This window comes from Vigna unguiculata, chromosome 8 (assembly GCF_037176805.1).
Source record: "Vigna unguiculata cultivar grain cowpea cultivar isolate G323 ecotype 2 chromosome 8, ASM3717680v1, whole genome shotgun sequence".
Classification (NCBI taxonomy): Eukaryota; Viridiplantae; Streptophyta; class Magnoliopsida; order Fabales; family Fabaceae; genus Vigna; species Vigna unguiculata.
This window is the reverse complement of record NC_140799.1, coordinates 28,618,970-28,630,668: the sequence shown is the minus strand read 5'-3', so window position 1 is coordinate 28,630,668 and position 11,699 is coordinate 28,618,970.

Sequence of the window (11,699 nt, the reverse complement as noted above, 5' to 3'; positions counted from 1 at the left end):
AAAGATGGGATATAAGGATAAACCATTTGTCATGAAGTAATAATATTTACAAGTGTTTTATGTTAGAAATCCTTTGTTCGAAAACTAACTTTGTTGTTCTTCATAAAAAAGAAAAAAAAAGATATTTTGCTCATGAAAGTCAACTGCCTAATTTTGACATTTGTCGCATAATCCTTTACAACAATGATGATTTATAGAGATTAGCACGATGTCATAGATGATGTAAATGACACTCAACAAAACCATTAGAGGGAACATATGTGTGTGTCTTGATAACAAACATAAATATATAAATGAATAATTGTTCAATTTTGTAAATTTTCTTTAACTTCATAATCTACATATTGTTTTATTGTTTCCTTTTATTGTTGTTAACATTTGTTATTTTAATTTCTTGACAAGAACATGACTGATAATCATCCTTTATCTACTTCTAACTTACTTCTATAAAATCTATTAAAATAGCTACTAGATTGAGGTTTGTCACTAAGACATATCCATCATGAGAGAACACCACTTAACATTGTTATAACACTAGTTTGACCTCTTGGCCAAATGTTGAGCCTTGTAGTAGCTATCTTGATGTAGTGGTTTGTGTGAATAGTTTTTTATCTTAACCCGATCAAAGGATCATGTCATTGAGTAAGAGAATAGTATCATATGGCAGGACATACATGTAAATCATCGAATCGTACTTATGTATTTCTTAATCTTACAAAACTTAATTGTAAAAATCAATTGATAATTTTTTTTGTCTAAAATAAGTGCATTATTATATTCTTGCTATCCAAACATTGAAATAGAATGTTCTTTCTTTAGTCACAATGAAATTGTGTCAATTTAAATTAAAATTGATCATAAATTATGTATTTGATGTACAAAGAGATGAAAATTTATATTAATTATGTATACAAGGTTCGGTGAAGAAACATGAAAAAAGTTTCTGTTAGAATTATGGTGCTTGATTTAGTCCCATATCGCTTAGAATAGTGAGATGTGGTTCTCTATTTTACTATATAAGAGACTCTATGTAAAGCTTTAAGATATACCAGAAATACAAATACTTCCTAGTGTAGTCGTGGACGTAGGCATACACATTGTACGCCGAACCACGTTAAATTCTCTGTGTCTATTTTTCTCTCCTTTATTCTTTCCTTTATTGCCTTGTTCCTAACAATTGATATCAGAGCCATTTTTCTTAGTATGCTCTGTGGTTGCAGCATTGTCTGATCTTCCACATCAGAAAAGATTTGGTTTCTATTTTTTCTTCTTGGGGATCTCAGTTTAGAGAAGTAGTGGGAGCTTTGGTCAAAAGCCGCAGCAGGAGCTTTGGTCAAAGGCAGCAGGAGCTTTGGTCAAAAGCCGCAGCAGGAGCTTTGGTCAAAAGCAGCAGGAGATTTCGTCAAAGCAGCAAGAGCAATGTCATTGGAAGAAGGGAAGGTGAGGATTGAGAAGTTTGATGGCAGGGACTTCGGGTTCTGGAAGATGCAGATAGAGGACTACCTGTATCAGAAGAAGTTGTATCTACCCTTAACAAGGCAGAAGCCAACTAACATGGAGCAGGCGGAATGGGATTTGTTAGATCGGCAGACACTCGGTGTGATTCGGTTGACATTAGCCAAGAATGTTGCGTTCAACATCATGAGCGAGAACACAACCGTAGATTTGATGAAGGCATTGTAAAATATGTATGAGAAGCCATCTGCAGCCAATAAAGTGTATTTGATTCGCAGGCTTGTCAACCTAAAAATGGGTGAAGGTAACTCGATTACTAATCATATTAGTGAATTCAATATAATTATTGCGTAGTTGACATCAGTGCAGATAACATTTGATGATGAGGTGAAAGCATTAATTTTATTATCATCTCTTCCGGAAAGTTGGAGTGCAACTGTTACTGCAGTTAGTAATTCTGCAAGTAATAGTAAGTTGTAGCTTGATAACATCCGTGACTTGATCTTAAGCGAAGATGTTCGCAGGAAAAGTTCAGGAGAATCTTCCAGTTCTAGTTCCGGTTCAGCATTGAGTACTGAAACTAGAAGAAGAAGTAGCCAGAAAGGTCGTAATCAAGGCCGAGGCAGATCAAAGTCTAGAGAGAAATCAAAACCAAAATTCCGGAATCATATCACTTGTTGGAATTGTCAGAAAAGGGGTCACTTTAAATATCAATGTAGGGCTCCAAGGAAGAACAACAACAAGAGGCAAGATGATGATCAATCAGCAAATGCAGCAACTGATGAAATTGAAGATGCACTATTATGTAGTCTAGATAGTTCTATTGACTCATGGATTATGGACTCAGGTGCGTCATTTCATACTACACCTTCCTTAGAACTATTATCTAACTATGTTCCAGGAAAGTTTGGGAAGGTCTACCTTGTAGATGGGAAATCTCTTGATATTATAGGAAGAGGTGATATCAATATCAGAACCTCTAATGGAAGTGTGTGGACTTTGAATAATGTCAGACATATTCCTGCCTTAAAGAGAAACTTAATATCTATAGGGCAGTTGGATGATGAAGGTCATTACACCACCTTTGGAGATGGACACTGGAAAGTAATGAAAGGTAACCTTGTTGTTGCTCGTGGAAAGAAGCGAGGATCTCTTTACATGATTGCAGATGAGGATATGATATCAGTTGTAGAAGTTGGCAACAGTTCCTCTTTGTGGCATCAAAGACTTGGGCATATGAGTGAGAAAGGAATGAAGCTCATGGTCTCAAAAGGTAAAATACCTAACTTGAAGCATGTTGACGTTGGACCTTGCGAACATTGTATCTTTGGAAAGCAGAAAAAGGTTAGCTTCTCCAAAACAAGTAAGTCGTCTAAAGTTGAAAGACTAGCACTAGTGCATACAAATGTTTGGGGGCCAGCTCCAGTGAAATCTCTTGGAGGTTCACAGTATTACGTAACCTTCATTGATAACTCTACAAGAAAGGTATGGGTTTATTTTCTTAAAAATAAATCCGATGTGTTTTCTGTGTTTAAAAGGTGGAAACAGGAGATTGAGACTCAAACAGGTTTAAAGATTAAATGTTTGAAGTCTGATAATGGTGGAGAATATGACAGTAATCAATTCAAGGAGTTTTGTTCAGAGAATGAGATCAGAATGATCAAGACGGTTCCAGGAACACCAGAACAAAACGGTGTGGCAGAAAGAATGAACAGAACCTTGAATGAGAAAGCAAGATGTATGAGAATCTAGTCAGGATTACCCAAGGTATTTTGGGCATATGCAATAAGCACAACAACCTATCTCATAAACAGAGGACCATCAGTTCCTTTAGGCTATTAGTTACCTGAAGAAGTATGGTCTGGAAATGAGGTAAACCTTTCACATCTGACAGTTTTTGGGTGTGCTTCATATATTTTGGTGAACTCTAATAGTAGAGATAAATTAGACCCTAAGGCAAAGCGATGTTATTTCATTGGCTATGGATCTGACATGTATGGCTACAGGTTTTGGGATGACCAAAACAAGAAAATTATCAGAAGTAGAAATGTTACTTTTAATGAAAACATGTTCTATAAGGACAGAACTGCAGAATTTGCAAATAAAAAGCCAGAGCAGGTATCATTAGAAGAAATTTCAGAAAGTGATGTATCCAACAGAAGGCAGAATACAGAAGTAGAGCCTGAGTCAGAGCCTGAGTCAGAGTTTGCGTCAAAACCTGAACAGATAGTAGAGTGAGTAACTCCTGAATTACCGACTAGGAGGTCTAGCAGAACAATTGTAGCACCACAAAGGTACTCCCCTTCATTGCATTACTTGTTGTTGACTGATGCTGGTGAGCCAGAGCATTTTGCTGAGGCTATGCAGGGAGGTGAATCTATTAAGTGGGAGCTAGCAATGGAAGATGAGATAAAGTCTCTTCAGAAGAATAAGACATGGTCTTTAACCAAGCTTCCAGAAGGAAAGAAGGTTTTGCAAAACAGGTGGGTCTATCGGTTAAAAGAAGAACCAGATGGCAGCAAACGATATAAGGCTAGACTCGTAGTGAAAGGGTTCCAACAGAGACAAGGAATTGACTTCACAGAAATTTTCTCTCCTGAACCATCAGAGTTATCTTGAGTATAGTAGCTGCAGAAAATCTTCATCTAGAGCAGTTAGATGTGAAAACTATCTTTATGGCACAACCAAAAGGTTTTGAAGTACAAGGCAAAGAGAATCTTGTATGCAAGCTTCATAAAAGTTTGTATGGGTTGAAACAAGCACCGCGACAATGGTATAAGAAGTTAATTGAGTTTATGAGAAACTCAGGATTTCACAGATGTGAAGAAGATCATTGTTGTTACGTGAAGAAATATGTTGATAGTTATATCATTTTTGCCTTGTATGTTGAAGACATGTTGATTGCTGGTGCTAATATGGCAGAAATTGGCAGGTTGAAGAAACAATTGTCAGAAAATTTTGAAATGAAGGATCTTGGTCTAGCCAAGCAAATTCTTGGTATGAGAATTTCCAGGGATAGATCTAAAGGTATTCTAAATTTATCTCAGGAAAAATATATAGAAAAATTACTTAGCAGGTTCAATGTTGGAAATGCTAAAACCAGGAATACACCTTTGGGAACTCACTTAAAGTTCTCAAAAAGGCAATCTTCTCAGACAGAGGAAGAAGAAAATCACATGTCTAAAGTGCCATATGCATCTGCAGTAGGGAGCTTGATGTATGCTATGGTTTGCACCAGACCTGATATAGCACATGCAGTGAGAGTTGTGAGCAAGTTTCTATCCAATCCCGGAAAAGAGCATTGGGAAGGCGTGAAATGGATATTGAGATATTTGAAGGACACTTCAAAGATGCATTTGTCCTTTAAAAGAAGTAATCTCACTTTACAGGAGTTTTCTGATGCAGATTTGGGAGGTGATTTGGATGGTAGAAAGAGTACAACAAGTTATAATTTTACGTTGGGTGGCACGGCTATCAGTTGGAAGTCCAAACTTCAAGGAAGAGTCTCCCTTTCAATCACTGAAGTTGAATATATAGCTATCTCAGAAACAGCAAAAGAGATGATATGGTTGAAGAATCTTCTAAAAGAATTAGGAAAAGGGCAAGATGAACCTTCATTGTTCAGTGACAGTCAAAGTGCCATTTGTCTTGCTAAAAATCCAATTCTTCACTCCAGATGCAAACACATTGAATTGAAGTATCATTTTATCAGAAACTTGATAAATGATGGAGATTTGATTTTGTTGAAGATTCCAGGTGCAGAGAATCCAGCTGATATGTTGACCAAGACTGTCACAACAACTAAGTTGAGGCTTTGCATTGCCTCGATTGGCCTTCGAGAAAATTGATGATGAAGGCACTACACTAGGTGGTAATGTAAATCAAACCCCAAGTGGGAGAATTGTTAGAATTATGGTGCTTGATTTAGTCCCACATTGCTTAGAATAGTGAGATGTGGTTCTCTATTTTACTATATAAGAGACTCTATGTGAAGCTTTAAGATACACTAGAAATACAAATACTTCATAGTGTAGTCGTGGACGTAGGCATACACATTGTACGCCGAACCACGTTAAATTCTCTGTGTCTATTTTTCTCTCCTTTATTCTTTCATTTATTGCCTTGTTCCTAACAGTTTCTTTATAGCTATTGCGAAGTGGAAAGTTAGTACAAATTGATCTACCTTGCAATGAAAGTTATGATTAATTCTATTATCAACTAACATATAAATATTGTATATAATGTTGACATATTGCTAAGAAAAAGGCATAAGTCACTCATATGAGACCCCATCTATTATCTTGAGGAGGTTATAAAAAGCTTTAGGAGACTACGTGAAAAGAAGCAAAAAGCCTACCTTCATTAGTTGGAGATGTTTTTGCTACAAATGATATCTCGATTCAACTTCCATCGCATTTTATTTCCATGAGAAATGAAAGGAAACCCATCTAAGCTCTAGGATTCATAAATTTATGATGAATTACGTCTTACGTCAATTCACTAAGTGAATTATAAGTAAATATGATTCAATTTATTTGTTATTAATATACATTTGACATGAATCATAATCGTAATATATTTTGGTTATGTTGTAAGATTCTTTAGTTGAACAAAACACCCAATGTATTTTGATTATTTATGGTCTTTACAATGTACTTGCTACTACCTTTATATAACCAATGAATCCTGATCGTGTTCATTGTACTAATTATGGTGTAAGAACTCAATCATACTTTTGATATCCATCACGTGAATTTGGGTTCCCAATGGCATTGATTCTACAAGTCAATGTAAGTTGTATGTTAAAGACACCATATTCTCCCAATTAGTGTTCCTTAAGGAAATTTTCAAAAGGATCAACGTTTACATAGTTAAAATGGTTGACAATAGAAAAATTCTTCTGAATATACTTTAGATGCAAAATAATAGTGCAAAAATAGGATTGGACATTGCCTAATATGCTCCATCTTTAAGAAAAACGAAGTCTATAATGACGTGGTGACATTTTTTAAAATATTTCAACAACTATAGGATTAATATTTGAATGTTTACAACCCATGAAAGGTCTTATGTCATAGCATCGTTGCAGAACTAGTTGTTCTTCTCTTGCACCGCTATAGAACTCTCGTTTTTCTCCATAATAGCTTTCGTTAAGGTTCGTGTATCTCTTCCTTGTTTTTTTTTTTCTTTCATAGAGGTTTATGTAACTCTAACATTGTGTTTCTCTGCTTTGGTGTCTTTGCATTTCATGTTTTCCTTTGTTATCGTTCTACATATGAGGCGTCGCTACATTACATGTTCGTGTAACTTGCTTTGGGTCTCTCTTCTCTCTGTCTTCGTTTGGTGTCATTGCATTCCAGGTTTCGTGTTTGGTGTACTACTACATTGCATGTTTTCGCTTTGGGTCTCTGTTCTCGCTCTCACTCTCGTGTTTTAGATGTCGTTGTGTTGCATGTTTTTGGCTTCGATTTTAAACTGAAGCCTACTAGAATAGGTTTCGGTTCTTAATTGAAACCTAAACTCCCTCATTTCTTTACATTGTCTGAAATACTTTGATTGTATAACCAAAATATAAATTCGAAAACAACCGATGCTAAAGTTCGCATTAATAACTTTGATCTCCCACAATTGACGTTGTATATGAAAAGAAAATAATCTTATCTCTCCTCAATTCTAGGTGTTGAGGTTCTGAGATGTTAGGTTGAAGTTATAGTCATGAAAAACATTAATGAATTCTACAAATAAACTATGATAATGACAATTTAAAATAGCTAGTGTGAGTCTCTTTCACATGTTGGCCTATTAGTGGCTAAACCAATTTTCATTCATAGACTTATATTTGACATGTCAATAATCAAGTAAAAGAAAAACGTTTAAATATGTGGAGGAAGAAACATCAAGTTGGTCCATACTAAACATAGTTTTTACTGAAATCTCAATATTTAGTTTACGAATATTTTTATATGGGTAAGAGAAATATTATCTTCTATCATATTTTTTTTTCTCGTATTAAATTTTAGTTGTTATGATATTTTGGTGGAAATGTAGTTTTTTTTTTATAGTTTTATTTACTTTAACTAAAATAGAAACTTAAGTTTTGAAGTAAATCTTACATGTTTTATTTAAAAATATTAAATCAAAATATTTTTTCGCGCATCATAGTGACAGTTAGTAAGATATACAAAGGAGAAAATAAGAGTCCATGAAACATCTTTTTGATCATTTATTGATAAAGAGTTCATGTCTCTTTTGTCGTAAAAAAAAATAGTAATGTATATATTTTTCTTTCTCTTTGTGTTTGAGTGTTGCCATAACAACTAAAATATTATTATTTTTTTATTTTTCTTCTCATATATATTTCCTCTATTTTTGTATAAACATGATATAATTTACTTTATATCAACCATAAATAATTATACACAAATCAACCTCTATAATTTTTTAGAGTTACAGCAATAACACCTGTTAAGTCTCCAACAAAACAGTGTGTCTCATGGCCTTTAAGACAACACCACCACAAACAAACCCGTAACACAATCATTGTCAGAAAACAACAACACTTGGCAAACCACAAACACAAGAGATAAAGCATACACATTTTCTTCCTTTTATCATAACAAATTTTAACAAATATTTGTTATACACAAACATAAAATAAAATTATTAATTTTATACATAAAAAACAGGGTTATCTAAGAATTGTGTTACGTTAGTTTTGTTTGACACGTAAAGTTTCCCCACTCTGTGGGTCGCCGACCCGTCACTGTTTGTGTGTACCCACACAGTTAACGCCGCACTACTGTGGACCCAACTTTGCCTCCATTTCCGCTTCTTCTGACCTTAATTTTAACCCTTACTTTCCTTTTATTCAAATTTGGTGGATTGTTTTATTTATATGTTATTGATATTAATTAACATAGGATTTTTATCTAATAAGTTGGAGAGTTATAGCAGAGTATTGAGAATGTAAGTGTAAGTGAAAATCTTATATTGAATAAAAAGAATAAGAGAGTTGATTAATATACAAAAAAAATTAAATTTATTTTCGTAAGATTTTTAATTATTAAATTGAAGATGATGTCATTTATTGACGTAATTTGGTTATTCTATATTATTTTTTGGTAAATTACATCTTATCATCTAGAATATAAGATTTTGTTAAATTCTTTCTCTAATAATTAAAGATCTTATAGGTAAAATTTGTGTGAGTGTTACAATATTTCTGAAAAAAAATAAAAAAAAAATAAAAAATATATTTTTATATTTTTCGATAGGTTAAGAGTTCTTTTATAGAAAAGCTCATTTTTCATGCTAAAGATCGTATCTTTTTTATGCAATGTAGAATTTGTAAATAATATTTCTTTTTTTAATTTTTGAATAGATTCTTAATCTTATCATAGTAATACGTAAAATTTCGACATATTATTAACAAATTGTATTGTGTATTAATACATAATTTAAAATATATTTATATAATATAAATATAGAAAAAATTTATCACATTCAAACTAAAATAAGTACATAATATGAAAATAAATCTTAAAAATAATCTAATAAATCTGACTACAAATAATCAACACGAAATTAAATAGGCCCTCCAAAACTAAAATTATAAGAAACAAGCTTAGTAGTCTATGTTAAGAAATCTCACACTCGTAGTGAGAACATTTACCATTTACATATCTATGTACTGATACTTCAATTCGGATCACGTATTCGTGTCCGACACGTATCGTGTCTGATACTTATCAAGAAGTATCTAATTTGTAAAGTCATAGTACAATACAATAAATAGTAACAAATTTTAGTGAAAAAAAAATTAAAGTCATAGTACATGTATCTATCATGTATCATATCCTATCATTTTGAAAATAAACGTATCGACATATTGAATACGTGTCGTATCCGATACACGTATGGTATCTGTGTATCATAGATAAATGTCGACGGTTACCCGACAAAAATTCGTTTTACACCTTATTATGTGTATGCATTTTTCTTTTTTCATGTTGTTTTCAATAGTAGATTATCAAATTTGACTCCCCTTCACCATCGTGACTTTATTTCGTAAGGATTCAAGAAAATGTTTATACTTTACTAATCAAATAATTAATCATTTTCAACAGGGTAGTTAATTAAAGCTATATGTCTCTTCATTTTCGGTGAAACTATAAATTAAATATCTTACAAAAATCAGATGTAATTATATATAAATTTTTTAGATTAGTAATATTTTATAATTTTGAACTTTAATTATATTTTCTTATAGCTTTTATAAATTTAAAGGTACATAATTACTTGGAGTGCTTGATTCATTACTATAAGGATCACAATTTATCCTTACTATTATCAAACTTTCATTCTTTTGATTAAAAATACATATTAAAATTTAACCATATTTCATTATTTTATGATTTTATGATAAAAAATTTAAAGACTTTAAAACATAAGTAAAATGACTTGACTAAAGAGAACTAACGATAAATAATGTATATGAATTTAAAACGATTGAAAAGAATAGCACAGATATAAATTGTATACATTAAAATGATAAAAAGGTAAAATGCAAAAGAAAATAATTGAGCAGAAGAACAAATCAGTTCTAAGTTCAATAAAATAAAAACAACTTAATGGAAAATAATTTTCAAGAAATTAAACTAAAAATAAACATGATAAATACTATAGGTGATCTTTAAGTTTGTTTTGTGCGATGTACTTTTACATCAAATAGAATTTTCGGGTGATTCTATTTTTACATATTTTGAAGAGCTAGAAAATCTCTAATAAATCCATGACATATTCATATTTTATCTCTACACAAAGATAAAGTGTGAGTAGTATTTTAAATTTTAAAACGCAACCTTTCATATTTGCCTAAAAGTGTGTTTGGATAGAGTATTTTAATGAAGCAATTTATTTTTTGGAAGAATTTAGATTTTTTTTTTTTATAAAATGCTTTGTTTGGATAGAGAAATTAAAAAGCATTTCAATGAAAGCATTTTTTTTTTGAAGGATTTCAATTAGCTAAATTAGTAGAAATTCAAATACCCTCAAAATAGGTGGAATTTGAATTTCTTCTCACTCAACCTCACATTCTAGACGATCCGGACGGGCACGACGATTCGGACGTGCGCGACGACCCGGGCGAGCCCGAGGACCCAGACTAGCCCGATGACCCAAACATGCCCGACGACCCGGACGAGCCCGACGACCCAGACAGGCCCGACGACCCAGACGGGCCCGACGACTTGGACAAGCCCGACGACCCGGACGGCCTATCGACCCAAACATGCCCGATGACCAAGACAGGTCTGACGACCCAAACGGGTCCGACGATCCAGACGGGCCCGATGACCCGAACATGCCTGACGACCTAGACATGCCAGACAACCCGGACGAGCCCGACGACCTGGACGGGCCTGACGACCCAGACGGGCCTTTCCAAATCATTGGGCCCGACGACACGGACGAGCCCGACGACTCGGACGTGCCCGATGACCCGGAAGTGCGGGACGATGCGGACATGCCCGACAACCCGGACGAGTCCGACGATCCGAACGGACCCGACGACCAGACAGGCCCGACGGGCCCGACGACCCGAACGAGCTGGACAACCCGGACAGGAACGATAACCCAGATGAGCCCGATGACACGGACGGTCCCGAAGATCCAGACGGGCCTGATGACTCCTTAGGCCAGACTATCCGGACCGGCCCGACGGTTTGAAAGGGCTCGTACGAGTTGTCGAGACCGTTCGAGTCTCGGGCCCGTGTAGGTCGTCGGGCCCATCCTAGTCGTTGGACCCGTCCGGGTCTTCGGTCTCGTTTGGGTGTATGGGCCCGTCTGGATCGTCGAACTCGTCTGAGTATTTGGACTCGTCCGGGTATTCGGACCCGTCCAGGTATTCGGCCCCCTCCGGATTATCGGGTTCGTCCAGGTCGTCGGGTCTGTCTTGATCGTCAGACCCATTTGGGTCGTCAGACTCGTCTAGAGCATTAGGCCAATGACCTAGACAGGTTGGACCGGGCCATATTGACGAACTTGATGGCACAATCGTGTAGTATGGGCCGTCAGGCCTCTAGATCATCGGGCCACCCAGCTTGTCTGGGCTTCGCAATCGGTCCAACTCGGGTGGGTCATCGGGTCTAACCAATCCGGTTGCGTAGTTGGGTCTGCCCGACCCATCTGGTTGTCGAGCATGTTTCCAAAATTTATCATGAATTTAAAACATAATTAAGCGTAAA